At 45.7% G+C, this 27969-nt stretch overlaps 1 long non-coding RNA gene across 1 annotated transcript; it reads right to left on the bottom strand.

Annotated features, from left to right (window-relative positions):
* Positions 1-51: 51 nt before the first annotated feature.
* On the bottom strand, positions 52-27670 carry LOC307067612. The gene is made up of 4 exons (XR_013811416.1): positions 27562-27670; positions 15336-15412; positions 13890-13951; positions 52-64 (listed from the first exon to the last, which is right to left on the bottom strand). It is a non-coding gene; the product is annotated as an uncharacterized lncRNA (long non-coding RNA).
* Positions 27671-27969: the final 299 nt, after the last annotated feature.

Genomic DNA, 27969 nt, shown 5'->3' with positions numbered 1-27969 from the left:
CCTCCAAAATATATTTAAAGGTTAATTTCTTCTTCTCCTTCTCCTTCTTCTTCTTCTTGCAACACTGGAAGACAATGTACAACGTGGTACTCTTCAGTTACATTAGTGAAGCCCTTTTTATACTTTTACAAATATTTAAACCTTCTGTTTTGTAACAAAAATAAATTGTTGGTTTCATTAAAAAAAAAATCAGCCTGCCCTGTAGAAATGTTTTGAGTAACAAATAGTATTTCATTATTCTCCTGAGAAAAACTTTCAGTTCAAATCAAGCACTTATTTTCACAATATTTATTTATTTAGTTAGTTTTGGCTGCACCAGGTCTTAGTTGTGCTGGTACAGGATCTTTCCTTGGGACGCGTGGGCTTAGTTAACCTACGGCATGTGGGATCTTAGTTCCCCGCTCAAACCCTCATCCCCTGCATTGGAAGGCAGATTCTAAACCACTGGACCACCAGCGAAGTCCCCAAGTGCTTTTCTTTTTTTTTTGCGGTACGCGGGCCTCTCACTGTTGTGGCCTCTCCCATTGCGGAGCACAGGCTCCGGACGCGCAGGCTCAGCGGCCATGGCTCACGGGCCCAGCCGCTCCGCGGCATGTGGGATCTTCCCGGACCGGGGCACGAACCCGCGTCCCCTGCATCGGCAGGCGGACTCTCAACCACTGCACCACCAGGGAAGCCCCCAAGTGCTTATTTTTGAAAATTCAAGGTGTAATATTAGTGGCACAACCTCAGTGTCAAAGAGAGAACTCTGAATTAATCCTCCATAGAAAGCCGTCATATAATTTCAAGTCAGTATATAATTAAATCGCTGCAGAATTGTTATATATGCTCACATCTGTATTAAATGAATTTTCCAGCTTCTCAATTTGTCCAACAATTCAAATGGGCTGCAAACCTGCTGTGATTTCAACCATGCAATTCTTCACAGGCTTCTCTGATTTGAAGGACTAAACTCCTTAAATTATAACTTTTGAAATTAACTGGGCTGCCAGATACTGTTTCTCAGCCTCTAATAGCTTGTTGGGAGGCTTACAAAATGCTCTTTATTAGAGCTATTTAAAACTACGTTTCCTTTTTCGTATACTCAAATTAGTGTTTTTCTGGATCTCTAGCATTAGTTTTAGAGCTTCTTCCTTGGTAGGTAGTAAGCTTGTTTCTGCTTTTCCCCTTCTGGTTAGATGGGGTTCTAGGTCATTCTCTCTTAATCTGTGCTCCAGGAAACTTGTAGGTTTCTACTTAGTTTGAGATGAGACCCTGAAAAATTCATGCATTTACCTTTGCTGAGTAAATGTTTCTACTAGGAGTGGGGGGAGGTACTTGAGTTGATATTTATGAAATATAACATTAATGTGCATTTCATATAGCAAATACTTCTCTTATCCCTTCAAAGGTCAGGATTAACGTTCTCTTTCATCTTTTAATATTCTGATCTTTTTCTAAGCATCGCATTTATTTCTTGGATGGATTCTAATGGGGGTATATTTGATATTTAAGCTATGAATTAGGCATGGAACTAGGGTTTTCATTGTAAATTGAAATGTTCTGAATACCTCTGTTACATGGCTCTCCAAAACTGAGTTGCTATTTCTCAGTGTTTGATTGGAACCAGAGGTTAGAAAAGATTCATAAATGAGTGCCACCAGAAAAAGACATTTTTAAAAAGATGTCTTTATAAATTTCCTTTAGGTCTTTAAAATTCTCTTGAATTTGAGGGATCCCCTGGCTATCGAATGTGTCTTTTGACACCAAGGGATTGGAAAACAGCTTCTTCTTCTTTTTTTTTTTTTTTTTTGATTAATATCCAGAGTTTTAATTTGGACCACAGAGTTTGAGAACTTACTAGAGGTCCATGTTTAAAGTTCCATTAAAGCTTTGTGTTTTGATATACTGCTGCAAGCAAGCTTCCTTCTAAAAGGTAAAAAATTAAAGGACATTCCTCAAAAGATGTGGTTTTCAAATTGAATGATTTTGTACCCTTAAGGTGGGAAGTAGATTCTGGATTTATAGAATCTTCCTGAAAACACACAGCCCACCTCCGTTTTGCAATCTTTCAGCAGCCGAATTTCTGTTAGAGCCTGGAAATAGTTGTTCCATTGCAAAAGCTTTAAAACCTGCTCAGATTCTGATCTGACCCCTAATTAGGCAGAGTTCTCCAGCCTGCCCTTTCCTAGGACACCTACAAAATTAAATACCAAGGAGCATGACTGCTGGATTGCATAGTAAAAGTATGTTTAGTTTTGTAAGAAACTGCCAAACTGTCTTCCAAAATGGCTGTATCATTTTGCATTCCCAATAGCAATGAATGTAAGTTCCTGTTGCTCCACATCCTTGCCAGCATTTGGTGATGTCAGTGTTTTGAATTCTGGCCATTTTAGTGTGTAGTGGTACCTCATTGTTGTTTAGTGTTCATTTTTTACCTCTTGCTTTTACATATACCTGGCTCCTAATGCTTCTCTACTATCTCCTACTGCTCAGCTTCTAGACAATTTGTTCTCAAAGTGTGGTCCCCAGACCAACAACATCAACACCACCTAGCAACTTGTTAGAAATTCAAGTTTTGGGGCCTTCCCCAAATCTACTAAATGAGAAGCTCTGGGGATGGGGCCCAGAAATTTGTATTTTAAAGCTCTCCAGGTGATTCTGATGCAAGCTAAAGTTTGAAAACACTGTTCAAGGCATGCACTGTCCAACATGGTATCCTCCAGCCATATGTAGCTATTGAGCTCTTAGAATATGGCTAGAATGAATAGAGACGTGCTATAAGTGTAGAATACACCCCAGATTTTGGAAACTTAGTATGAAAAAAGGGGAAGTAAAATATCTCATTGGTAATGTTTATATTGATAACATTGAAATGATAACATTTTGGATATATTGGGTTAAATAAAATATATTATTAAAATTAATTTCACCTGTTTCTTTCTAGTTTTGGCATGGGGTTACTAGAAAATTTTAAGTTACATACATGGCTCTCATCACACATCTATTGGACCACATTAGATGAGTTTGCAACTATAACCTGTGGGCCAAATCTGTTGTCTATTTTTGTATGGCACATGAGCTAAGAATGTTTTGCTTTTTTGGTTTTTTTGCAGTACACGGTTATTTGCTCTAATTTAGGAGAAAGAAGGACTCCATGTGATTAGCCCTGGTGGGAAGCTATTTTCTGTACTAGTGAGAGCTGCTAAATGATCTTCAAAGGGAGTTAAGGGGATTGTGGTGATGTTGTTTGCAGGTCACCCCACTGGGTATTAAGATCAAACCTCGCCTGGAGAGTTCAACTGCTTTTGTTTACCCAGTACTCCCAGTCTCACACACACCCCATCTTGATTATTTATTTTTGTTGTTTGAGCTTTCTTTTTGGCTCTAGGAAAATGTCAAACCTTGGGTGGGGAAGAGGGGGTTGCATGGATCATGACCTTGATATATTGTTTGATCAGTGCTCTATTAGAAAGCATTTTCAGGAATTGCCCACGCTGGGAGCAGTTACTAAAAATCTGAAAGATATATATACATTTTACTTTAATTTTTCACTTCTTTCTTAAAAATGTTTATTTTCAGTTTACAAAGGTAACACTGCTTGTTGTAGAGAGGTTAGACAAATAGGTTAAAGAAAAAAGAAAAATATCCCCAGAAATCCCACCATACTGTCAAAGCCTTCAATCCCTCTCTTCCATGTATATGTGTATACACACACACGCGCATAATAGATAAATAGTACATGTCATGTCATACTAATTTTCCTCCACATATCACAAACAGGAATACTGGGCATAATTGAACATGGTAGTGGTAAATATCTCCATGAGATGGTACTCAAAGATTACTTTTATTTTTAGTTTCTGTTCTGACAATTGTGAAATTACAATTTACAATTAATGTAGGTGAGTTCATATGCTGTCACACTCATGTACATCTTTGTGCATGTGTGTTTCATTAGATTTAGAATTTTAAAAAATTCCCTCTCCCTTTGGGGCTTTTAGTTACTACATTGTTTCTTTGGAAAATGTTATAAAGTGATGGGGACACACTGTGATGTGTACCCCATTTTCACCAGACAATATTTTATGGAGATCTTTCTATCTATAGACTTAGAAGGATACCTATCTGTCTGTCTATCTATCTATCTATCTATCTATCTATAGTCCTTTGAAGTATTCCCTTATACAAATGTTCTATAATTTATAATTAATCCTCACAGTTGTATTATTTGATTATAATAGTAATACATGCTTTCCTTAAAACATTTTGAGACACTACAGAAATACACAAGGTAAAATATAAGTTTCTTCCCCCCATCTTCCCCACTCCCTTCTAAGAGAATTTACTGTTAATAATTTGGTATGTATCCTTCCAGACATTTTTACTTTTGATTCAAACAGAAGTAAGCAATATACAGGTTTTTTTGTTTTTTTTTTTTGCGGTACGCGGGCCTCTCACTGTTGTGGCCTCTCCCATTGCGGAGCACAGACTCCGGACGCGCAGGCTCAGCGGCCATGGCTCACAGGCCCAGCTGCTCTGCGGCATGTGGGATCTTCCCAGACCGGGACACGAACCCGTGTCCCCTGCATCGGCAGGCGGACTCTCAACCACTGCGCCACCAGGGAAGCCCCAATATACAGTTTTTAATTTTATTTTTACAAAAATGAGGTCACAGTGTAAGGTCATGGTGTAAGATGATTCTGCAACTTACTTTTTTCAACCAATATCATGGTGCTTATATCAAATTATATAGTTTTTTTAATGACTGCATAGTATCCCAGTAATACGGGTCAGCCCTCGACTGATTGACTGATTGATTTTTTTTTTTTTTTTTTTTTTTTTTTTTTTTTTTTTTTTGCGGTACGCAGGCCTCTCACTGCTGTGGCCTCTCCCGCTGTGGAGCACAGGCTCCGGACGTGCAGGCTCAGCAGTCATGGCTCACGAGCTCAGCCGCTCCGCGGCATGTGGGATCTTCCCAGACCGGGGCACGAACCCATGTCCCCAGCATCGGCAGGCGGACTCTCAACCACTGTGCCACCAGGGAAGCCCCTGACTGATTGATTTTTAAAAATAAGTTTTATTTATTTTTGGCTGGGTTGGGCCTTCATTGCTGGGTGCGGGCTTTCTCTAGTTGTGATGAGCAGGGTTACTCTTCCTTGTGGTGCGAGTGCTTCTCATTGCGGTGGCTTCTCTTGCTGCGGAGCAGGGCTCTAGGCATGTGGGCTTCCGTAACTGTGGCACACGGGCTCAATAGTTGTGGCTCACAGGCTCTAGAGCGCAGGCTCAGTAGTTGTGGGGCACGGGCTTAGTTGCTCTGCAGCATGTGGGATCTTCCCGGACCAGGGCTCGAACCAGTGTCCCCTGCATTGACAGGCAGATTCTTAACCACTGCACCACCAGGGAAGCCCTGATTTAACATTTAGGTTTTTTCCCCCCAGTTTTCACCTTTTATTTTTGTTCACTTGTCTTATTAACTCTTAGTGATAAAGTCATAATAGTGGAATTTCTGAGTTGAAGAGTAAGTTCGTTTAATATGTTGATACACAAGCCAAAATGCCCTCCAGGAAAGTTCTATGTACTATTACATACCTTTACCAAAAGTGCAGAAAGGATCTATTGTCTGGGAATAAATTTTTTTTCTTCATCAATTTGGTAAGGAATAAATACACTTTCCTTTTTGATTTTATTTATAATTCTTTGATTACTAATAAGGTTAAACATATTCTCAATATCTAGTGACCTTTCAGGTTTTCTTTTAAAAATTATCCATTCTTTTGCTCATTTCAATAGAAATGATTGGCTTTCTCTTATTAACTTGTAAAAGTCTTTGTATGTTGGAGAAATTAGTTATCTATCATAAGAGTTGCAAATGTTCTCCCAATTTGTCATTTGTCTTTCCAACTTATTTATATTAATTTTTGCCATACAGAATGTGCTTTCATTTCTGTGTTTTGTGTGTGTGGTCAAATTGACCAATTTTTTTTTTTTTTTTGGTTCCAGGGCTTCATGTTAAGCCTATTAAAAAAAAAAAAAAAAAAACCCTCACCCCAGGATTATACAAAGTGCTACCATATTTTCCTTCTAGAACTCTCATGCTTCCATTCTCCTGCATTTAATCCTTTAATCCATCTGGAATTCATTTTGGTATAAACTGTGAGGTATGGGTCTAGCTTTAATTTTTTCCCAAATAGTTAGCACTTGTTTCAACAGCATTTATTGAACAGTTGAACAGTCTCTTCTGCACTAATTTTAACTGTTTAATTTAGTGAATACTAATTTCCCAAGTACATTTGAGTCTACTTTTGGACTCTACCCTGTTCCCTTGATCTATCTAGTGTCTATTCCTGTGTCAATAACACATTGTTTTAACTTCTGTAGCTTAAAAATATTTTCTAGGGAACTCTCTGGTGGTCCAGTGATTAGGACTCTGTGCTTCCACTGCGGGGGCCTAGGTTGGATCCCTGGTAGGAGAACTAAGATCCTGCAAGCCGCGTGGTGTGGCCAATAAATAAATAAATAAAATTCTAATATCTGGTAGGGCTACTCCTTTAAAAATATTAGTTTTTATTTTCACAAGTTTAAAAAAAATTTTTTATTTTATATTGGAGTATAGTTGATTAACAATTTCGTGTTAGTTTCAGGTGTACAGCAGAGTGATTCAGTTATACATATACATATATCTGTTCTATTTCAAATTATTTTCTCATTTAGGTTATTACTCCACAAGTTTTTAAATTGAAGTGAAATTCATGTAACTTAAAGTTAACCAATTTAGAGTGAAAAATCAGTGGCACTTAGTATATTCACGTTGTTGAGTAACCACCACTTCTATCTGGTTCCCAAACATTTTCATCACCCTAAAAGGAAACCCTATCCCACTAAATAGTTTTTTCTCCTTCCCCCATCCATAAATTTTTAACACAAAAAATTGAGCTTTTATTATAAAACCTCAGGTTTCATGTCTACCGTGTATTAAGGAAGCTTAAAATTCAAGCCCAAGTTCAGAATCACAGAGAAGACTTTCCTGATTAAGGCCTTACTCCAGCATGCCTCTGCATCCTCCAAGCTTGCTTCCGTATCCCCAGTAGCCCAAACTCAACTTGGATTCTGTTAATCTGCTAAATTGCTTTGTGATTTTTCTCAAGCATCTGCAACTTGTGCTATGTCTCCTCAACAGCCTTGTAGTCCTGTTACTTTTTTTTCTCTTCTCCAGTCCACCCTCAGAGCATCTGGCTCTGGATTTACACTGTCACGTTCTCATTAAATTATTGCTGATGGATGGTTATCAAAATTTCCGTATTGGACTCAGCAGGGTGTCTTAGAGACTGCCTATAGCATGATTTAAATGAGAATTAAGAGGGAATTCAACACACAGTCTTTTAATTTCAGATAATATGAAACCATTAGCTGTCATTTATTAAGTGTCTATTAACTGTCTCGTCATACCATTTAATTCTTACAACAGTCTGGAGTGGTGGTTTACTGATGCTATATATTCACAGAGGTAAAGCAACTTACCTAAAGTGCCTGGGCTTAATGTCAGATCCAAGCTTTGAAGTCAAGTTTGCCTGACTACACAGCACTTTCTAGAGTGCTGTGTTGTCTCCATATATTCCCTCCATCAAGGGCTACCTGTCATGTTATCCCAGTTCACTTCTATTGTTATAGTCAGGTTTGCTTAGAGGAAACATCTAAGCCCTCCTGCTGAAGTATATGATTAGGATAGCCAAAAAGCACCAAAGAGTCACCTCTTCTCTCACACAGGACCTTATTTCATGTCCTGACCAAGCTATCAAGGACCAACGTCATTCCTTGCTCCATTATAATCTATATTCTGGATGGAGTCCCATGCTGGCTGGCCCAGCTGTTTTAACTGTCTCCTTGGCTAGAGCTGGAGCTGGTATCTGGAGTTGAAGACAGGTGCAGTCTCAGCTGTAAGAAAGGGAGACATAATTCTCCTAAGGGGGTGTTTGGGAGTGCCATCTCTTCTGGATCTGCTCACACAGCATCTCCCAATGTCCTGTCTTCTAGAAACTGTGTGAAGCTCAGGGACATCAGAGGATGCTATTTGAAGAAATTAAGTGTAAACAATTCAGAAACATGTGGATTGGCTTTCCCTCAGAAGAGACTCACATTTTAAAGTGGAAAGGAAAATAACTGGGACACAGATCAGATGGGCTTCAGAGTATGGCATGGCAGGGTTGGGGTACATCAGCAAATCCTAACCACACAGCCTCGCCTCTCCCTCACAGGTGCAGAAAGACAGGCCACCTCTGGGATGGTGTGGTCCAGGATCTGTGTTCTCAGGGACAGAGGCCTCAGATGTGGAAGCAGAAGGCATGGGTTCATAATGCAGCAACACCACTTAGCATCTCATGTGACCTTTGTGACCAGACAAGACACTTGGTCCTAGTACGTTTCCTCATCTGTTAAAAATGGGGGGGAGGGCTATAATGATAGCATCTTTCTTACCTGCTTGTAAGTTTTTTGTAACATCATGGTTACAGTTTGCTGTAAATTATCAAGCCCTTATCATCATTTAACTGCATGATAAAGACTTCGGAGAGGTAATAAGTAATGATAAGGACCAAATTTGGGCAAATGCACTGACAATTTGTGAAATGGCTATAAGACTTTTCCTCCAAGTGGATGTTAGATGAGCACTAACTTCAATAACTATTTTTATTAGATGACACTTTATCGGACTGGCCTCCTAGGTGACATATTCATTCCATCGATGATAACATGAGCCCAATCTTGGGGGCTATGTTTGAGTGTATTTGGGGGGTGAGGGCATGTGTGGAGCACTGGGGATACTGATGAGCTAAAAGACCTTAAAGCTGGAAGGAAGTTAAGGAATCATTAAGTCTAATTTCCTCATTTTCCAGATAAGAAAAATGAAGCCCAGAGAGACAAAGTAATTTGCCTGAGGCCACACAGCTAATGGCTGAAGTGGGGCTCAAACCCAGCTTTTTGTTCTTATACCTTTTCACACGCTTGTGAACAGTTCCTCAAAGTGCAAGTTACAATACATTAGTGAGTTGTAAAATCAATTAGTGAGATGTAACCGGCATTTAAAAAGAAAATAGAGAATCAAATAGGAAAGATCAGAGTTCATGGCTGGTAGGAAGAGTAAATATTGTCTTCTTTTTTTAATTTATTTTTGGCTGCATTGGGTCTTCGTTGCTGCGTGTGGGCTTTCTCTAGTTGTGGCCAGCGGGGGCTACTCTTCGTTGCAGTGTGCGGGCTTCTCATTGCGGTGGCTTCTCTTGTTGTGGAGCATGGGCTGTAGGCGTGCAGGTTTCAGTAGTTGTGGCTCGCTGGCTCTAGAGCTCAGGCTCAGTAGCTGTGGCGCATGGGCTTAGTTGCTCCACAACATGTGGGATCTTCCTGGACCAGGGTCGAACCCATGTCCCCTGCATTGGCAGGCGGATTCTTAGCCGCTGCACCACCAGGGAAGCCCGTAAGTATTGTCTTGAGAAACTTTTGTTTCACTTATATATTTTTATAAGTATATGTGATCTGGGACATATGTAAAATGTATTTCTTGCTATGGGTTATGATTTTTAAAAGTCTAAAAACTGCTACTCTAGAGGGACATTGATTCTGCCCTCACATTCTTATAGTCTAGTGATTCAGTAAAAGAATAACTGAACACGGGGACTTCCTTGGTGGCACAGTGGTTAAGAATCCGCCTGCCAATGCAGGGGACACAGGTTCGATCCCTGGTCCAGGAAGATCCCACATGCCAAGGAGCAGCTAAGCCTGCGTGCTACAACTATTGAAGCCCATGCGCCTAGAGCCCGTGCTCTGCAACAAGAGAAGCCACTGCAGGGCTTCTCTGGTGGCGCAGTGGTTAAGAATACGCCTGCCAATGCAGGGGACACAGGTTTGAGCCGTGGCCGGGGAAGATCCCACACGCCGTGGAGCAGCTAAGCCCATGTGCCACAACTACTGAGCCTGTGAGCCACAACTACTGAGCCCACGTACAACAACTACTGAAGCCCACGTGCCTAGAGCCCCTGCTCCGCAACTATAGAAGCCACTGAAATGAGAAGCCCGCACACTGCACCGAAGAGTGGTCCCCACTCGCTGCAACTAGAGAAAGCCACGCACAGCAATGAAGAGCCAAAAAGCAGCCAAAAATAAATAAAATAAATAAATTTTAAAAAAAAAGAGAGAAGCCACTGCAATGAGAAGCCCGCGCACTTCAACGAAGAGGAGCCCCCACTCACCACAACTGCAGAAAGCCTGTGCACAACAACAAAGACCCAACGCAGGGCTTCCCTGGTGGTGCAGTGGTTGAGAGTCCGCCTGCCGATGCAGGGGACATGGGTTCGTGCCCCGGTCCGGGAAGATCCCACATGCCGCGGAGCGGCTGGGCCCGTGAGCCATGGCCGCTGAGCCTGTGCGTCCGGAGCCTGTGCTCCGCAACGGGAGAGGCCACAACAGTGAGAGGCCCGCGAACCGCAAAAAAAAAAAAAAAAAAAAAAACTAATGCAGACAAAAATAAATAAATAAAAAAAAGATTAAACGAACATGAACTGATTCCTATCTACATATGACACACACATACACACGCTCTACTTGCTATTTAACTATGTGCTAACAATGACTTCTGCAAACATCTAACATTTTGCTTGCTAGCTACTTATCTCTACTTAAAACATCTTAAAATATTTCACTCATGTTTTACAAACTACACACTTACTTATCTTTTGTAACAGGATTGAATATTCTCAAAGTAAATGTTCTCTTGGTCCACATTGCTGTAAACCCCTGATCTACCCCTTGTTGCCCCTAATCTGCTCTCCTTCCAGTCTTTCCTTTCCCAGAAATGGCATTTCCTGTCAACCTTGACAACACACTCTCCTTACCCTTCTCATAGCCAATTCGTCATCAAGACCTACCTCACACTGCTACTCCTAAGCTATTCTTCCACCCCAGTCCAAGTCACCAGCCTTCTAAGACAACTGCAATTTGCTGCCACCTCCATCCTCAGCCACTTCAACCCTATTCCCTATAGCATCCCAGAATGAGCTTTCTCAGACATCAGCTGGATCACGTCACTCCCCTGCTTAAAACCCTTCATTGGTTTCTCCTTGAGTTAGGATCAAGCGCAAAGTTCTGAACGTGTGTGGTGTACGAGGGTGTGCGTGGCAGGGCTGTGCCGCTTCTCCAGCCTCACCTCGGCACCCTCTTGCCGTCCCAAGGCTCCCTCACGTGACCTTTAGTTTCTTCCTTAGGTCCTGCGTTATTCTCTTGCATAGCACCCTCTCTCTCTCTCTTTTTTTAAAATTATTTACTTAATATATTTTATTGAAATTAATTCACTTTTTAAATGTTAACATAGTTCTTCAAAGAGGAAAACTTATGTCACTAGCCATGAATGGAAGATAACAAAAATTACAATCTGTTATTATCTTATATACTTATTCATTTGTTTGTTGTCTGTGTCCTTTACAACTCACAGTTCATGAGGTCAAGGCTTGATCTATGTTATTCATGGCCATAGCCCCAGCACTAGTAGGACATAAGGAGAACATTCCACATACACTTGTTAAAAGAATGTAAATGCCTACCTTTCATATCATTCCCTTACATCGAAATTTCAAAGGAGCCATTCAGGAAAGATATTCCATTTCCATTTAAACCATTCCAAGGCCCAGGACACAGAAAACTAGCATTTATTTGGCTGTGGGTTTATTTAAAATCTGCCCAATCTTCCAAGCCATAAAGCCCCATTAAGGTGGGGATCTGTTTTGTTCACGGTAGCCCAGCCAGCACGCAGCACGATGCCTAGAGCATAGTAAACACTCAGTAAATATTAATTGATGAACGAATGAGTGTGAGTACAACACAGATTCCCTTAGCCTGATATTTCTAACTTTTATCCCTGTATGTGGATTTTGTGTTCAGAATTCTGGCTTTGAGTTTTGGCTCTTCCATTTACTAAAGGTGACCATTAGCAAGTGATGTTACTGTTGATTCTCAGCATTTCTCGTTTATGAAATGAGGAGAGAGATGAGTACCTTACATGTTGCTGTGAGGATCCAGCAAGATTAGATTTGGGAAAGCCCCTGGTGTGGTGACTGACACAGAGCAGATGCTCAGGAAACACTTGTTCCTGCTCACTGATCGACCGTCCCGCACCTTCCCTCTGCTCTCCTCCACCTGGGCTGTACCACCTTCTCCACCTGACTAGGTCCCTCAAGGTTTCCCTTACACGTCTTCGGGGAGCCCCCTTCAGTGGCCCCGCCCTTGGTAGATGCTGCTCATTTCCAGTCCTTGAAATATACGACAGTGACCGTTTTTAATGTGTTGTGTTTAAATATTTTATGCATCTGTCCTGTTTCTCCAACTGGACTCTAAGCCCTTCCTGTATCCCTCATGGCACCTGGCTCAGTCCCCTACATATAGATGCTCAACTCAAATTCAGCTAACACCTGTGAGCCCCACAGGCTACCAGGCACTGTGCGTGGCTTTCACGTTCATTACCGCCTAATTTCATTTTTCATGAGAATCCTGCCAGGTAAGTATCACGATGCCTGTTGTGAAAACAGAGGCTCAGAAGGTTTAGTAATCTGCCTGAGGGCACCCAGTTAGCAAATAGCAGTCTCTTAACTCTCTGGTTGACAGCCTGGCACAGAGTAGATGATGAACAAAATACTTGTTTGTGTTTTTTCCACTACACCGTATTGCCTTTCTCAGGAAATATTTATTCGTAGTGAGGATGATAATTATCATCATGTTCTCTGTTCCTAACCACACCCCACCAGGAAATTGGCTGAAAATCCCCCTTCCTTGATCCTCTCCCCTAAAGTCCTTCCAGTGTCCTGGACTCCTAATTCCCACTCAGCTTCCTATTAGTGCTACATCTCTTTGCTAAATTCTCACAGACCCTGCCACAGCGTGCCCCTGGGTCTCCCCACAAGCCCTCTTCCTCTCCACATCTTCCTTCCAGACCATCTTCCTCATGGTCCCCCCTTTCTCCATCCCCCATCCAGTCCAGCTCGAATTCAGGTTGCCAGGATTAAGCACAGCCCCACCTGGAAATGCCCTCTAAACTAGAGCACTCATGTCTAGAAGGTTCTGGAATTATTATAGTTCATTAGTTGGGTGGCTTGGGCAAGTCACATCCCCTCTCCAAGCCTCAATTTCTTCACATATAAAATGGTAAGACTAGCTAACATTTATCAAGCACCTACAGAAAGCACATAAGCACTGCATACATTATAAGAAATCAGTAATAGCAGATGCTTACCTAGAACTTAATGTGTTAACTTAACATATTCGTATTCATTTAATCCTCACAACAATCCTTTGGAAATGTTGTTAACCCGATTTCACAGATGGAAAAACGGAGGTCTTCAAAGCAAGTAATTTACCCTAGATGGTTCCAGCCAGTGGACGGTGGAGCTGGGCTTACAACTCAGGCAGTTCTGGCTCCAGAGTCCTCGTCTTAACCACTGTCCTATACTACCTCTTATTTTCTCATAAAATGAGGGGGGCTAATTTAAAATAACCCCTTAGCATTTTTATAGCACTTTTCCAATTCTAAACCACTGTTCACATTCTGTACCCTATTTGATCTTCACAACAACCCTAGGGGTAGAAATTATTAGCCTTATTTACGGGGCAAGAGCTGAGACTTATTAAGAGGGTCGTGTGTCTGAGGGCACACAGCCAGCGAGGGCAGAATCAGGACTTGAACCCAGGACTGCTCATTTCCGGTGCCCCTCCTGCTATACCTCAGATGCCAAAGGGCACACCCTGCGCTTCCTTTCTCACCTCCCGCAGCTCCAACAGCGTACACTATTCTTTCTTCTTTGTTTTTCCCCCAAGAGGCCTCACGTTCCCTCGAATCCCCTGCGGGTCACCCCCTACGCCCACTTTTCAGTACTTACTCACAAACAGCAGCAGGGGGCGCTGTAGACCAGCTCGCAGGGACCGTGCTGCCCCGGGAACCCTGTTGGAGGAAACAGCCATAAGTCTCTCTCTCTTCTTTTTAATTTGTTTATATTAAAAATGTTTTCGTGGGCTTCCCTGGTGGCGCAGTGGTTGAGAGTCCGCCTGCCGATGCGGGGCAGACGGGTTCGTGCCCCGGTCCGGGAAGATCCCACATGCCGCGGAGCGGCTGGGCCCGTGAGCCATGGCCGCTGAGCCTGCGCTCCGCAACGGGAGAGGCCACAACAGTGAGAGGCCCGCGTACCGCAAAAAAAAAAAAAAAAAAAAAGTTTTCGTAAGTACTACTTGTACATAGTGTAAAATTTTAAAGGTACAAATGAGCATGTATACAATGTACCTGCTCCACAACTACCCAGATCGCCCTCCTGGAGGCAAACCGGGGAAGTTTTCTCCTGTTTCCTTCTCCAGATATTCTGTTATGTAAGCAAATATGTATTTTTCTTCCCACACAAATGATAGCATACAAACATGCACACACCGTTTTTTATTGTTCACACAAATGGTACCATACTACACCAGCTATTCTTCCTCTAGTCTTTTGAAGTAATTTATCTTGCAGATCAGTCCATACTATAATTCATGATATTTAATTGGAGGGATAAACCATCATCAATTTTGCCAGCTCCTTGTTATTTTTTATCTTCTACAACCATAAGCAACTGTACACAGGCCACTTTGCACACATGTGTACCTGCAGGATAAATCCCCAGAAGTGAAATTGCTTGCCTGCAAATTACACACATTTATAATGTTGATCGATATTGCTAGATCGCCTTGCACAGAAGCTACCCATTTATTGCTGCCTCAGCAGAGCATGCAAAGGTCTATTTCCTACACCCTCACTAACATAAAATCTTCTCAAGCTTTCTGATCTTTGCCTATCCCGTAGGTGAAAGATGGTTTATCACTGCAGTTTTAATTGCATTTCTCTGAAAATGGGTCCCCCCCTCAACCTCTGAGATTCATTCATGCAATCCGTAAATAATTAGCAGGTGCCTCCTATGTGCTAGGCACCGTTTGGGGGCATCCTCCTCCAGCTGTCCCAGATCTGACTTCTGTTGTCTTTTCCTGTCTGCCCTGTACTGGCCTGCCCTATCATAGCCTCCAAGAAGCTATTTTCCTTGCTTGGCTATCCTCACCAGGTCAAGCAGGGGCGACCTCGCTTGACCTCTTCTTTAGAGGCTTAGGAGTGAGGAGAATGTAGTTTCTCTGTTTCTCGAGACTAATTCCTGTAACCCAATTAAGCAAAGCTGAGAGGTGGGGGACATGTGTCTTGAGGTCAGAGTTAGCCCTGAGTCCTTGGGCTTCTCAGACCCACCCAGTCCAATGGGCCAGTCAGTGCCTAACACTCTGGGGTGTTAGAAAGGAAAACAAAGAGCAGGTACCTGGACACTTGTCTGTATTCAGTGGATATTATTTGCTTCATGACTGGCTGGTTGAAATTCCTCAGATTAGGCACCTCCTAAATGTAAAATATGGTTAAGAGCAGGACTATTTAGATTAAAGCGAGGAAGACAAGATGTTAGGATCATTGTTCTCTTCTTGGAGAGAAACCTCTGAACTGTTTCTCAAATGCTCCTTTTGTTGGGGTCCCAGCACACTTGACCTCATCGTAGGGTAACTGTTCCTTTGCCGGCCTTCTCCGCAAGGCTAGAAATCAACTAGTGTCTGTGTCTTTGTTCATCTTTGTATCTCTCCTCAGAATAAAGGCAGAATCAACACATGGGAATTTTGAATGAATGTCTTCCTGCCTTCCAGTTCTGAAGGATAGCATCCTCGCGAAGGCCTGCACCATTCTCTAGTTAATAGCTTAACTAGAGGGACCTCCAATTCATCCCATGTTTGGCTGCCTAAGAGTTTTCTTCCCAAAACACATGCTAAGCCAGTCACTTGTGGGGGTTCCCTGTGGCCTACTAAATGAAACACATATTCCTTAGCCTGGAATTTAAGGGCCTCTGTGGTGATATGGCTCCAGTCTACCTTTCCAGTACTTTTTTCCACTACCTCATGCTCCAATCAAGAGGAATTACTCAATGCTTCTTAAGTGTGCCCACATTCCACCCCCTTGCCTGTGCCCTTGCCAGCCCTCCTCTGCCTGGAATGCTTTCCTCTTTGTTTGCCTTCCATCACTGATGCCCTCTTCTGTCTCTCTCCCCATCCCACCCTTTGTTTAAAAAGTAAGAGTAATCACTATCAAAATTCCAATGGCATTTTTCACAGAAGTAGGACAAATAATTCTCAAATTTGTATGGAACCATGAAGGATCCAAAATAGCCAAAGCAATCTTGAGAAAGAAGAACAAAACTGGAGGTATCACACTCCCTTATTTCAAACTATACTACAAAGCCACAGTCATCAAAATGGTATGGTGCTGGCATTAAAAACAGACACACAGATCAATGGAAAAGAATAGAGAGCCCCAAAAGAAACCTATGCATATGTGATCAATGAATTTATAACAAAGGAGCCAAGAACATACAATGGAGAAAGGACAGCCTCTTCAATAAATGCTGTTGGGAAAACTGGACAGACATATGCAAAAGAATGAAACTAGACCACTGTCTTATACCATACACAAAAATCAACTCAAAATGGATTAAAGACTTGAATGTAAGACCTGAAACCACAAAACTGCTAGAAGAAAACATAGGTGGGGACTTCCCTGGTGGCGCAGTGGTTACGAATCCACCTGCCAATGCAGGGGACACAGGTTCGAGCCCTGGTCAGGGAAGATCCCACATGCCATGGAGCAACTAAGCCCGTGTGCCACAACTACTGAGCCTGAGCTCTAGAGCCCATGAGCCACAACTACTGAACCCTGTGCGCCTAGAGCCCATGCTCCACAACAAGAGAAGCCACTGCAATGAGAAGCCTGCGCACCACAACTAAGAGTAGCCCCTGCTCGCTGCAACTAGAGGAAGCCTGTGCGTAGCAACAAAGACCCAACACGGCCAAAATAAATAAATAAAAAAATAGAACTACTGAATGATCCAGTATTCCACTTCTGGGTATTTATCCAAAGAACACAAAAACACCAATTTGAAAAGACATGTGCACCCCTATGTTCATTACAGCACTATTTGCAACAGCCAAGGTATGGACACAACCTAAGTGTCCATGGATGGATGAATAGATAAAGAAGTTGTGACATACACACAATGGAATACTACTCATACTACTCAGCCATAAAAAAATAATGAAATCTTGCCACTTGTGACAACATGGATGGACCTTGAGGGTATTATGTTAAGTGAGGTAAGTCAGACCAAGAAAGACAAACACTATGATTTCACTCCTATGTGGAATCTGAAAAAACAAAACAGAACAAATGAACAGGGAGTTCTCTGGTGATCCAGTGGTTAGGACTCCGAGATTCCACTGCAGGGGGCACAGGTTCAGGGAACTAAGATCCCACTTGTCGGGGAGCTAAGATCCCACATGCTTCGGTGCGGTCAAAACAAAAAAAAACAAAAACCAAAGAAACCCCACAAGTGAACAAAAAACAAAAAAACAAACTCGTAGATACAGAAAATAGATTGGTGGTTTCCAGAGGGTAAAGGAGTTGGGGGTGGGTGACATGGGTGAAGGGGATCAACTGTATGTCAATAGAGGGTAACGAGACCGTTAGTGTTGATTGCTTTCTAGTGTATATAGATGTCAAAATATAATGTGGTACATATGAAATTTATGTAATGTTGTATATCAATTTTACCTCAATCAAAGAAAAAGGAAGAATATTTTAAAACGTAAATGAACAAACAAACAAAAAGTAAGCGTCATCAGTTTTTAAAAAGATGAAAGAAAATAAATTTTACATAACCATCCAGGTCCTCTTTTTCTTTTTTTTTTTTTTGGCCACCCTGTGTGGCATGCAGGATCTTATTTCCCCAATCAGGGATCGAACCCCTGCCCCCTGCAGTGGACTCATGGAGTGCAAACCACTGGACCTCCAGGGAGTTCTCCAGGTCTTTCTCAAATGTAATTGCCCCCAAAGACTCCTGTTCAGATCGATCCACCAGCAGGATATCATCTACCCCCAGCCCTTAGCTCCGCAGTCAGACTGCTGTCTATGCATCTCTCATGAGGCTCTATCTTGCCCCATCTGTGTACATTTGTTCCTTTTTTTTTTTTTTGGCAGAGCTGTGTGGCATGTGGGATCTTAGTTCCCTGACCAGGGATCGAACCCCCGCACACACACCCCACAGTGGAACCACAGAGTCCTAACCACTGAACCGCCAGGGAATTCCCTCTTTCCCACTTTGAGTATGAGAAATGGGAAGAGTTTAGGACCTGTCACCATGACCTTCGCAACCATCCCTTCAGACCCTCCTCTAAGAGGGGTTTCCTCTTGGCTCAGAGCTGCCCCACTAGTGTCAGGAGATAATGTCACCCCATTATCTCCTGACACAAGCCCTACAGAGAACAGTGGGCGCCTGTGCCTGGGACTTGGGAGAAAACTGTCCTGTCTGCCCTTTTCCTGAGGGAAGTTATCGTGGTTACATGTCTAACTGACTGGAAGGAGGAGCGTTTTTCGCTTCCAGTCTGTGGAAGGGACGAGGCCAAGAAAAGGAAATGGAAAGTCATCTCCCCTTCCCCTGCGTCCCTGGTCTCCCCAACTAAGCAGATGGGCTGGGGCACTTGTCTGTTAAAAAAGTCCCATCTGGGCTTCCCTGGTGGCGCAGTGGTTGAGAGTCCGCCTGCCGATGCAGGGGACACGGGTTCGTGCTCCGGTCCGGGAAGATCCCACATGCCGCGGAGCGGCTGGGCCCGTGAGCCATGGCCGTTGAGCCTGCGCGTCCGGAGCCTGTGCTCCGCAATGGGAGAGGCCACAACAGTGAGAGGCCCACATACCTCAAAAAAAAAAAAAAAAAAAAAAAAAAAGTCCCATATGCATCCTTGGGAGGTGGTGTGTGCCCTGGCCAGGCTGGAGGAAGACAACCTGGGCCTTCCCCAGGGTTTTCTTCTGGTGCCTTCCACAGAGGAAAGAGTGGTACCTTGGAGTTCCAAGACCCCAGTTTTAATTCTTGCTCCACATCCAATAGCCAGATAACCTTGACCAAGTGCCTTCATCTCTCTTAGCCTAAAAATAGAAAAAGCTTCACCTTCTCTACCTTCCACATAGGCTATTCTCAGCACCAAAAGAGAAAATGTGCCCAAGAGTGTTTTGCAAGTTGTATTTTTTAAAATGTTATTTATGCCCTGCCTTATTTTGGGCAATGGATTTCCAAGAGGCTTGAAAGATACAGAAGACATAAACTAGCATAAATTAAAAGTGTGATTAGCAGAGGTAAAAAAGAGTGAGAACATAATGAACCCAAAATGAGGTTAAATGCATCCCTTGTTTGCTACAGGTGGATCTCAAGGTTGCTGAATCTTGTGGAAGTGTTATCTGAATCTGTGAAAGGGGTTGCTTGGGTGGTGGTGTTTCAGGGTGTCCAGCATGGAGACTGAACGCTCACAGCAGGGCTGACACATTCTGGATGGGCCCCGGATCTCCATGGACAGGGACTGGTCCCAACTTCACCCTCTGCATAGATGCTACTGCTTTAGTCCAGCCCAGATCCACCTGAACCTGGAGGCAGCCAGGTCCTTCTAACCATCTATCCACCCCCACCACCCTGCGCAACTAGCATTACCCCCCTCTGGGGACAGACCCACCTGCCTCCCACTTAGACACTCATTTAAAACAACAACAACAGGGCTTCCCTGGTGGCGCAGTGGTTGAGAGTCCACTTGCCGATGCAGGGGGCACGGGTTCGTGCCCGGGTCCGGGAAGATCCCACATGCCGCGGAGCGGCTGGGCCCGTGAGCCATGGCCGCTGAGCCTGCGCGTCTGGAGCCTATGCTCCGCAGCGGGAGAGGCCACAACAGTGAGAGGCCTGCGTACCACAAAAACAACAACAACAACAGCAACAAACCAGCTCTACTGACATATGTAAGTAATGTACATACCATAAGTTCACGCTTTTCAAGTGTACCATTCAGTGGGCTTTAGTATACAGACCCTCTTAACCTCTTGTAATGAGCAACAGACTAATCAGAACGTCTTTGCCACCCAGACCAACTCGCTTCCTTTTCCTTTGCTCTCCCCCCACCCTAATACTTCTGAAGGAGCCAGTCATAAGAGTCTGGACTCAAATTCGGAAAAGTGGCCCTGTATTTCCAGGATTTTCCACCTCTGACCCGTCTCTTTGGCTGGGTGTCCATGTTAGATGGGCTCTCCCGAAAGTAATAACTGGACCTGGGGGTGGTGCAGAGGGCACAGAAAAGCCAGGGCATGATCTCGGAGTTTCGTGAGACTGAGAAACGCCCAGTGAGGATCCAGGCGGTGGGAGGCTGTGGGTACGAGTGGCCCAGAGAGCTGCAGCACTTGACAGATCACATTGTTAGACCGTGACTCACTCCCGCCGCTGCTGCCGCTGCACCGCAGTCTGGAAAGCGGAACCTCTCAGCCTGGCCTTCAAAGGAGGGCCGCTCGGACTGTGGGTGGACCCCCTGAGTCAGCCTTTGAGGGCCAGGTTGGGCTGGCAGAGCTGGGATCTCTTTATTCCCGAGCTGGACTATTTCACGCCCCTTGACCCCACATGTTCAAAGGTCATGTGCTGGGAGCCTGAAAGGCGCGAGGAAAGGTGTCCTCTTTGTGCTTTTCAACAGAGGAGGGGGACCTGTCTGAGCTCCTGGCCTTCCTCCCCAAAAGATTTGGGCTCTGCTGACTGGCTGTGAGGACCCAAACTCCAGCTCTGGAGTTAGCGAGAATCAAGCAGACCGCCTCCCCGCGCCCTGTGGCATTCACATGCCTTTCTTCTCCTCTCTCCTCTTCCCCATCATCCTACTGTTTCCCACCCACTACATCAGCCCATCAGATCTTTCACAATATAAAGAAGAGAGGGGGTGGGGTTTCCCTGGTGGCGCAGTGGTTGAGAGTCTGCCTGCCAATGAAGGGGGCACGGGTTCGAGCCCTGGTCTGGGAGGATCCCACGGGCCGCGGAGCAACTGGGCCGGTGAGCCACGGCTGCTGAGCCTGCACGTCTGGAGCTTGTGCTCTGCAACAAGAGAGGCCACGACGGTGGGAGGCCCGCGCACTGCGATGAAGAGTGACCCCCACTCGCCGCAGCTGGGGAGGGCCCTCGCACGGAGGCGAGGACCCAACACAGCCAGGAATAAAGAAAGAAAGAAAGAAAGAAGAGAGGGGGAAAACAACTACACCCCAATAAAAAAAGTGGAAAACAATAAACCATAATTCGCATGTGTTTGCAGTTGCATTTAATGGACAAAAAAATAATAATAAGGAGGGGGGGAATGCCTTCCGTGTCTATATTACTCTTGGTTTAAGATTCCCTCTGTTTTGAGCATCCATTGACGTCTGGATCTCCAAAAAGATGGTCCCACCTCAGGGGCCTGGGGACGGGCTGCTGAATCATTTCCCTCTGCAATTCTAGCACACCACAAGTCCACTCTCCCTGCGTGCTTGGGCTAGGAGTGGACTGGAGTGTTGAAAGGGTGACCCAGAAGTCCCTGTCTGGTGGAGGAACTTAGATGAAAACAGTGAAATACTATTTCCCAGAGCAGTATGTTCCCAGCTGCAAAGCCTACAAAGCACTGAAGCTCCAGAGAGTGGTTGGGATGGTGGCAAGAGTCCTTCAAAAGGCTTCCTTAAAGCCCTCGTGGGAACCATCACATGTATGTGGTCACAATTTCTAACCCTCCCTAAGCAAAGCCAGGTAGAGTGTCCATTATCCAGGGAAATTAACTCTGGGCTGCACTGGGGAAGCTGTCCCTGGGTTAGGTGTCTTTAAGAACAAGATCCCCGGGGACTTCCCTGGTGGCACAGTGGTTAAGAATCCGCCTGCCAACGCGGGGGACATGGGTTCGAGCCTGGTCCAGGAATGAGCCTACATGTCGCGGAGCAACTAAGCCCATGAGCTACAACTACTGAGCCTGCGCTCTAGAGCCCGTGAGCCAAACTACTGAGCCTGCGCACCTAGAGCCTGTGCTCCACAAGAGGAGTCACCGCAATGAGAAGCCCGCACACCACAACGAAGAGCAGCCCCCACTCGCCGCGACTAGAGAAAGCCCGTGCGCAGCAACGAAGACCCAACGCAGCCAAAAATAAATCAATAAATAAATGTATAAAGAACAAGATCCCCGAATCCAGTGGTCTTTCCTTGCCCCAAGCCACTTCCGTTGCCTTCAGATCATGTGCGGAAACCTGGGAATGGACGTGGAGGGAGATGGGCTGTGCGGGGAGATGGGCTGTGCGGTCAACTAGGAAAGCCGCAAGATGGGAAGACTTGCTCCACCTAATAAGGGGAGAGGGAGGAAGAAGCCGATTCAGGGTTCTTGAAATGGTATTTTCTCTTCTATGGGAATAGCCAAGTGTATCTGGGGAAGACAAAGAGGAGCTTCCTATCTGGGGAGGAGGTCGGCCGCTTAACACGTTTTGGGACACCGTCTCATAGCAAGAGCTACACACAGGCACTTGGACCAGCTCGCTGCCTGCTCACAGCCACCCCGTAAGGCATGTTCTTACCCCCATTTTCCCAGTGAGGCTCTGAGAAGTGAAGTCACTGGCAGCTGACTCACTGCAGATCTGGGACACGAGCCGAGGCCTTCTGATTGGAAGTCTGGTGGTTGTGGCACTACTGTGCCTTGTCACCCCACAAGGCTGGTGCCTAGGGTCATTGCTGATTCTGAGGTGCCCACCATAGGCCCCTATCCTTGACCCAAACAACTGCCCTGTTCAGTGTTTGGGAGGAAGCTGGAATGGCTCATATTCAGGGCTCAGAGACCCCTGGCCGCTTTCCCAGGCTGTTCTTTCCCAAGAGGTTCTTAGGCTCGGTTTTACACTTCCCTCCACCCCACACCCTCCTAGCCCCAGCTGCCTTGGAAGCAGGGAGAAGGAGGCAAGACCAGAAGGCTTTTGTTTTCCAAAGATGGAGAAATGGCTGAAATCCCGGCATCTGCCCCAGAAGACAGAGGCAGCTCTGGATTTCCTGCTGCTCCCAGCACGGGCCAGATAATTGGAGACAGATTTTTGGGCTTGGGTTGGGGAGGTGAAGCTTGAAGTACAGTCATCCGGTCTCCTGTAAGTCCGCGTGTGCGTGCGCGTGCGCTGCTTTGTTGGAGTTTCTTTGTTAGTAGTGAATGTATGTGTGTGTGTAGACATCTGTGTTTGAGACAGCATGTGTATGCATCTAAGTGCATGTGTCTGAGTGTTTGTGTGGCACGCCCATGTTCCTTGTACTTCTTTGTTCATGTATAGGAGTCTGTGCGTGTGTGTGTGTGTAAGAAAGTGTGTAAGCACGTGTCTGGCTCTCTGTGAGTGGCTCCCTTGTTTTGTTTTGTTCCTTTGTGAGAGTCAGTTCAGCCTGGGGAGATCTCACTAGCTCTTCAGGATCCTATTACTCAAGACTTGGTGATTAAATGTAAAACAATAATTAAGATAAAAAAATAAAAGGCAGGAAGGCAGATGGCCTTCAGGGAGAGGGTATGAGGGATAGAAACAGCCAGAGTAGAGTCAGAAGGGAGAGCAGAGGTTCTCTTGTAAGGGCTACAGATAAAACCCCAGCCCCTCCCCCAACCTCTCTAAAAGAGAAAGGCACCGTGCACTTCCAGAAAGGTTCAGCTTTCTCCACACTTCCATGGTTGGGCAGGGAAGGGAGCTGCTAGTGCCTTCCTGCCCGAATCGCCGCCCTGGAAGGATTATCAGCCACTTTCTTCTAAGCCCTTCTGTGCACATTCACCAATGTAAGTTCTTTTGGCTACAGATGAGATACAGACCAGTTGGGAAGTAGCCTAAATCATAACACTTACACCCAGTCATTGTGTACCTGCTGCATGTTGGACCCTGGGCTGCACACTGGACATACTTTCTGTATCAACAGTATGTATATATGTATGTATGTATATGTATGTGTGTGTATGCATGTGTGATTTCATAAAACCACTTATGAGCTGGGTCATACCTCTTGGCAGAGGAAACTGAGGCTTATGATAGAACCAGGACTTTTTTCTTCTTTAACCTTCCATGATTCCCCCCAAGTGATAATCCATTTGTTCATTCAACAAACAGGTATCGAACACCTGTCTTCCTTAGGCATGACGCTAGGTATCATGGTAGGGGACACAGATGAACCAGATGCAGTTTCTGCCCTCCTGGAGGCCACCCTCTAGGGAGGGAGTCAGTGACGCTCCAAGGATTGAACTCATCACTCTCTATTTGGGACTGATCCCACTCAGCGCCAGAGCAACGTGGCTGTTACAGAGTCAGGGATTTTTTGGACTGGGGCAAGATTTGCTCCTAGAATTAGTTGTTCCTTATAAGGACATTTGAGATAAGGACTGGCTGGGGAAGAGAAGATGTGGGGGAAGTGGAGGGCAGTGGCTGTGTGCTGGGGCTGGAGGGGGAGGAGGGGGAGACTTCCAACTGGTCCGCTTCACAGCCCAGCATTCGCTGGGTGGATATGTTGTCCTTAGATGGTCCAGCCCCTCTGGAAGGAGGAAGGAGGGAAGCAGGGGAAATGCACACACCCTTGCCTCTCCTCGGGACTGGTCTCTGAGGTCCCAGGGTGGCTGATTGGGGGTGGGGAGGCTAGAGGCCCCTACTAGCTCCTGGTGACCTGACTCAATTCTCTAGTGCAGTGGCTTCAGAGCCGCCGCCAGCATTCTCTGGCCTAAATCGCTTCCAGTTTGTTTAGTCAAAACCCTTGGCCCCAACATCAAAGCCCCTTTGGAGTTTCTGGGGGTTGTTGTTCTTATATGGTGTTTATTTCAGAGATGGTTCTGCTGTCACTGGCTGTGCGGCATGGGACAGGAGGGGCTGCTGGGGCCCTTGATTTCAGAGACATCGGGTTGGCCTGGGTGGAGGGCTACCAGACAGTGTCTAGGGCAACTGTCCCCGGGACACTGTGTCCCCCACGCCTGCCTCTGCCTGGGGAGAGCACAAGGGGTAGCTGCCTTCTCACCTGCCCAGGGCCCCGCAGAGGAGCCTCCATTCCGTTCAAATTTATGCCAGACATTTCAGTCTGGGCTTCCAGGGGTCAAGTCTACACCACCTCCCCACAACCCCCATACCAACCCTCACCTCAGAATCCACAGGCTCCCTCCAAGCAAACAGCGCTCCACTCTACACCTCACCATCTCAGCCCCTCCGCACCTGGGCCTGGACCCCAGCTTCTTCAACACCTCCTCCCCTTCTTTAAGTCTTTACTGCTTTTCTTTTAATCTGATTGGCTGAATGTGTACTCAGCTATTTGACAAACGCTTGGCTCTGTTAGGCTCTGGAATCCACACCTTTCTTACTTCTGAGTTCCTGCAGGTTCGAGCAGGACCCCTCCCTCCTATGGCCCATTCTCCAGCACCTGGCAGGGTGTGTGCACACAGAGAAGAGGGATGCTCTGTCCAGACAGCGGATGGAGGCGCTGCTTTTTTTTAAATTAGTTCATTTTTATTTTTGGCTGTGTTGTGTCTTCGTTGCTGTGCGTGGGCTTTCTCTAGTTGCGGTGCGCAGGCTTCTCATGGCAGTGGCTTCTCTTGCTGCACAGCATGGGCTCTAGGCACGTGGGCTTCAGTAGTTGTGGCACGTGGGCTCAGCAGTTGTGGCTTGTGTGCTCTAGAGCACAGGCTCGGTAGCTGTGGCGCACAGGCATAGCTGCTCCGCGGCATGTGGGATCTTCCCCGACCAGGGCTCCAACCCACGTCCCCTGCACTGGCAGGCGGATTCTTAACCACTGCACCACCAGGGAAGCCCGGAGGCGCTGCTTTCAGGGAAGCTGATAGCAAAGGATGCAGGGCTGGTGGCCTGGGTGGAGGTAAGCTCCTAGGACTGGCCCTGGGAAAAAATCTGCACTGAGTGAAGAGGAAGCCAACTCCAGGCCTTAGCCATTCGCCAGAGCATGAACAAAAGGTGAGAGAGAGAGAGGGAGAGGGAGAGAGAGAGAGAAGAGGACAGTAACAGGGCCAGGTCTTTGGTAACCAGTTGTGGAACAGAAAAGTTTCCAACCAGGGGAATTCCCTGGCAGCCCAGTGGTTTGGGCTCAGTGCTCTCACTGCCATGGGCCCGGATTCAGTCCCTGTTCGGGGAACTAATATCCCACATCCCACAAGTCGTGCAGTGTGGAAAAAAAAGAGAGAGAGAGAAGTAAAATGTTTTCATAGGCAAAAATGTAATTAAAAGAAACTATCACTATTAAAAAAAAAAATTCCAACCATGAGCTACAAGGACAAAGTCCTCTCTGGGTCAAGTACCTTCTTCCTAGGGTGTTCCTAAGAGCCAGAGGGGTCTCCAGACCCTGCTTAACCTACCTACTCTCCCTCCACCGCCTCATCTACCTCTGTTTCCTTCTCCTATCATCATCCCGGGCTATGCCCTCCCTGCCTTCTGAACTTCCCATCTGCTCACTCAAAGGGAACTAACTGGAGTGCACCAATGGCCATCTTTAGTGCCCCCACCCCCACTGCACACATTCTTTACCATCACAATCACATGCTAAAAATGGGATCCCAGCTGGGACGAGTGGAGGTAAGACTAGGAGTGGACTTAGCCATCATCCCTGCCATGGGACAATGGCAAAGTCTTTGAGTCTGAATCTCCTGCATTTTGCACATGCTCGTGAGCCAAGAGCTAGGTCTTTACAGGGCCTCCAGTCTAAGAACTTGGCTGAGCACAGGTGACCTCCTTGCTTTGTGGACTCTCCCACAGGGAGCCTAACTGGTGGTTCCCCCAAGATGTGGTAATTCAGAAAGCCTAGACATAGGCTCCCCATCCCTAAACCAGTGTCTTCAATGCTCTAAGGAGCTGGTCTTCTGATTGGGGGGAATGCAGGGTTTTTTGTTTTTTTGTTTTTTTGCGGTACGCGGGCCTCTCACTGTTGTGGCCTCTCCCGTTGCGGAGCACAGGCTCCGGACGCACAGACTCAGCGGCCGTGGCTCACGGGCCCAGCCGCTCCGCGGCATGTGGGATCTTCCCGGACCGGGGCACGAACCCGTGTCCCCTGAATCGGCAGGCAGACTCTCAACCACTGCGCCACCAGGGAAGCCCGGGGAATGCAGTTTTGAGCCACTCTGTCCCAGGGTGGCCCCTTGGCTCCATCGTATAGCAGGTGCCTCCTCCCCACCCCGCCTTGCAGACTCTCATTAGTTAGTAATGTTAATGTGGCTGCAGCTAGTGATTAAAACTGTTGGTTGGACTGAGGGTTAGCGATCAACATCCCTGGCATAGTGGCTAATCCTTTGGAAATATATTTTTAATAATCATAGGGGAAGAGGTCAGGGTGGGTGGTCCTGGGAGCTAGGATCCAATGTCTCCTGCTCCCCCAGCCCTCGCTTCCCATGGTTTCTCCTAGGCAGGCACTCTGGGGTGTATTGGGGCAGGGGACTCACTTGGTAAGACTGGCCAACTCTGCAGCAGATGGAGGTGGTGCCTGGTACACAGCTGCCTCTGCTAACAGGGCAGGGACAGGATTGTGCCAAGGGTGTGGCTGGTGTAGCTGAATGAAGTGCCCCGGGGTCAAGAGGCTTTAGCCACGTGGAAGGATTAATTCTGAGCCCTGTATTGCTCACTCTTATGCCTGATGCCCAGAGAGGAACCATGGGTTCCAAGGATCCCCTTACCAAAGCAGCCCAGTTCCGGAGATGTCCTCAGTCTCTCCCAGTCAGGAAAGCCTCAAGTCAAAAGGGCTCTATTTCCGTTCCCTTAGGTTTCTTGGGCCTGCTGATCGTCCCATTCAATCATCTAGTTTATGTAATGCCTTTAATAATACACAATTATAATTGTCCTATGAACAGTATAATAGCAGGCACATAATAAATATAAACTATATAGTAATATATTAATAATATAATCATTACGGTTAACACTTTATTGACTGCTTACTTTGTCAGGCCCTTTATATAGATTTTACCTCTTGTGATCATAACACCCTGCCAAGCAAGCCTTATTATCCTGTTTTATATGGAGAAATCTGAGACTCAGGGAGGTTAACTTGCTCAAGGTCATACAGCTAATAAGGGGTAGGGCCA

Source organism: Hyperoodon ampullatus, assembly GCF_949752795.1.
Source record: "Hyperoodon ampullatus genome assembly, chromosome: 19".
NCBI lineage: Eukaryota > Metazoa > Chordata > Mammalia > Artiodactyla > Ziphiidae > Hyperoodon > Hyperoodon ampullatus.
The sequence above is the reverse complement of the archived record's forward strand: the minus strand, read 5'-3'. Positions and strand labels throughout refer to the sequence as shown.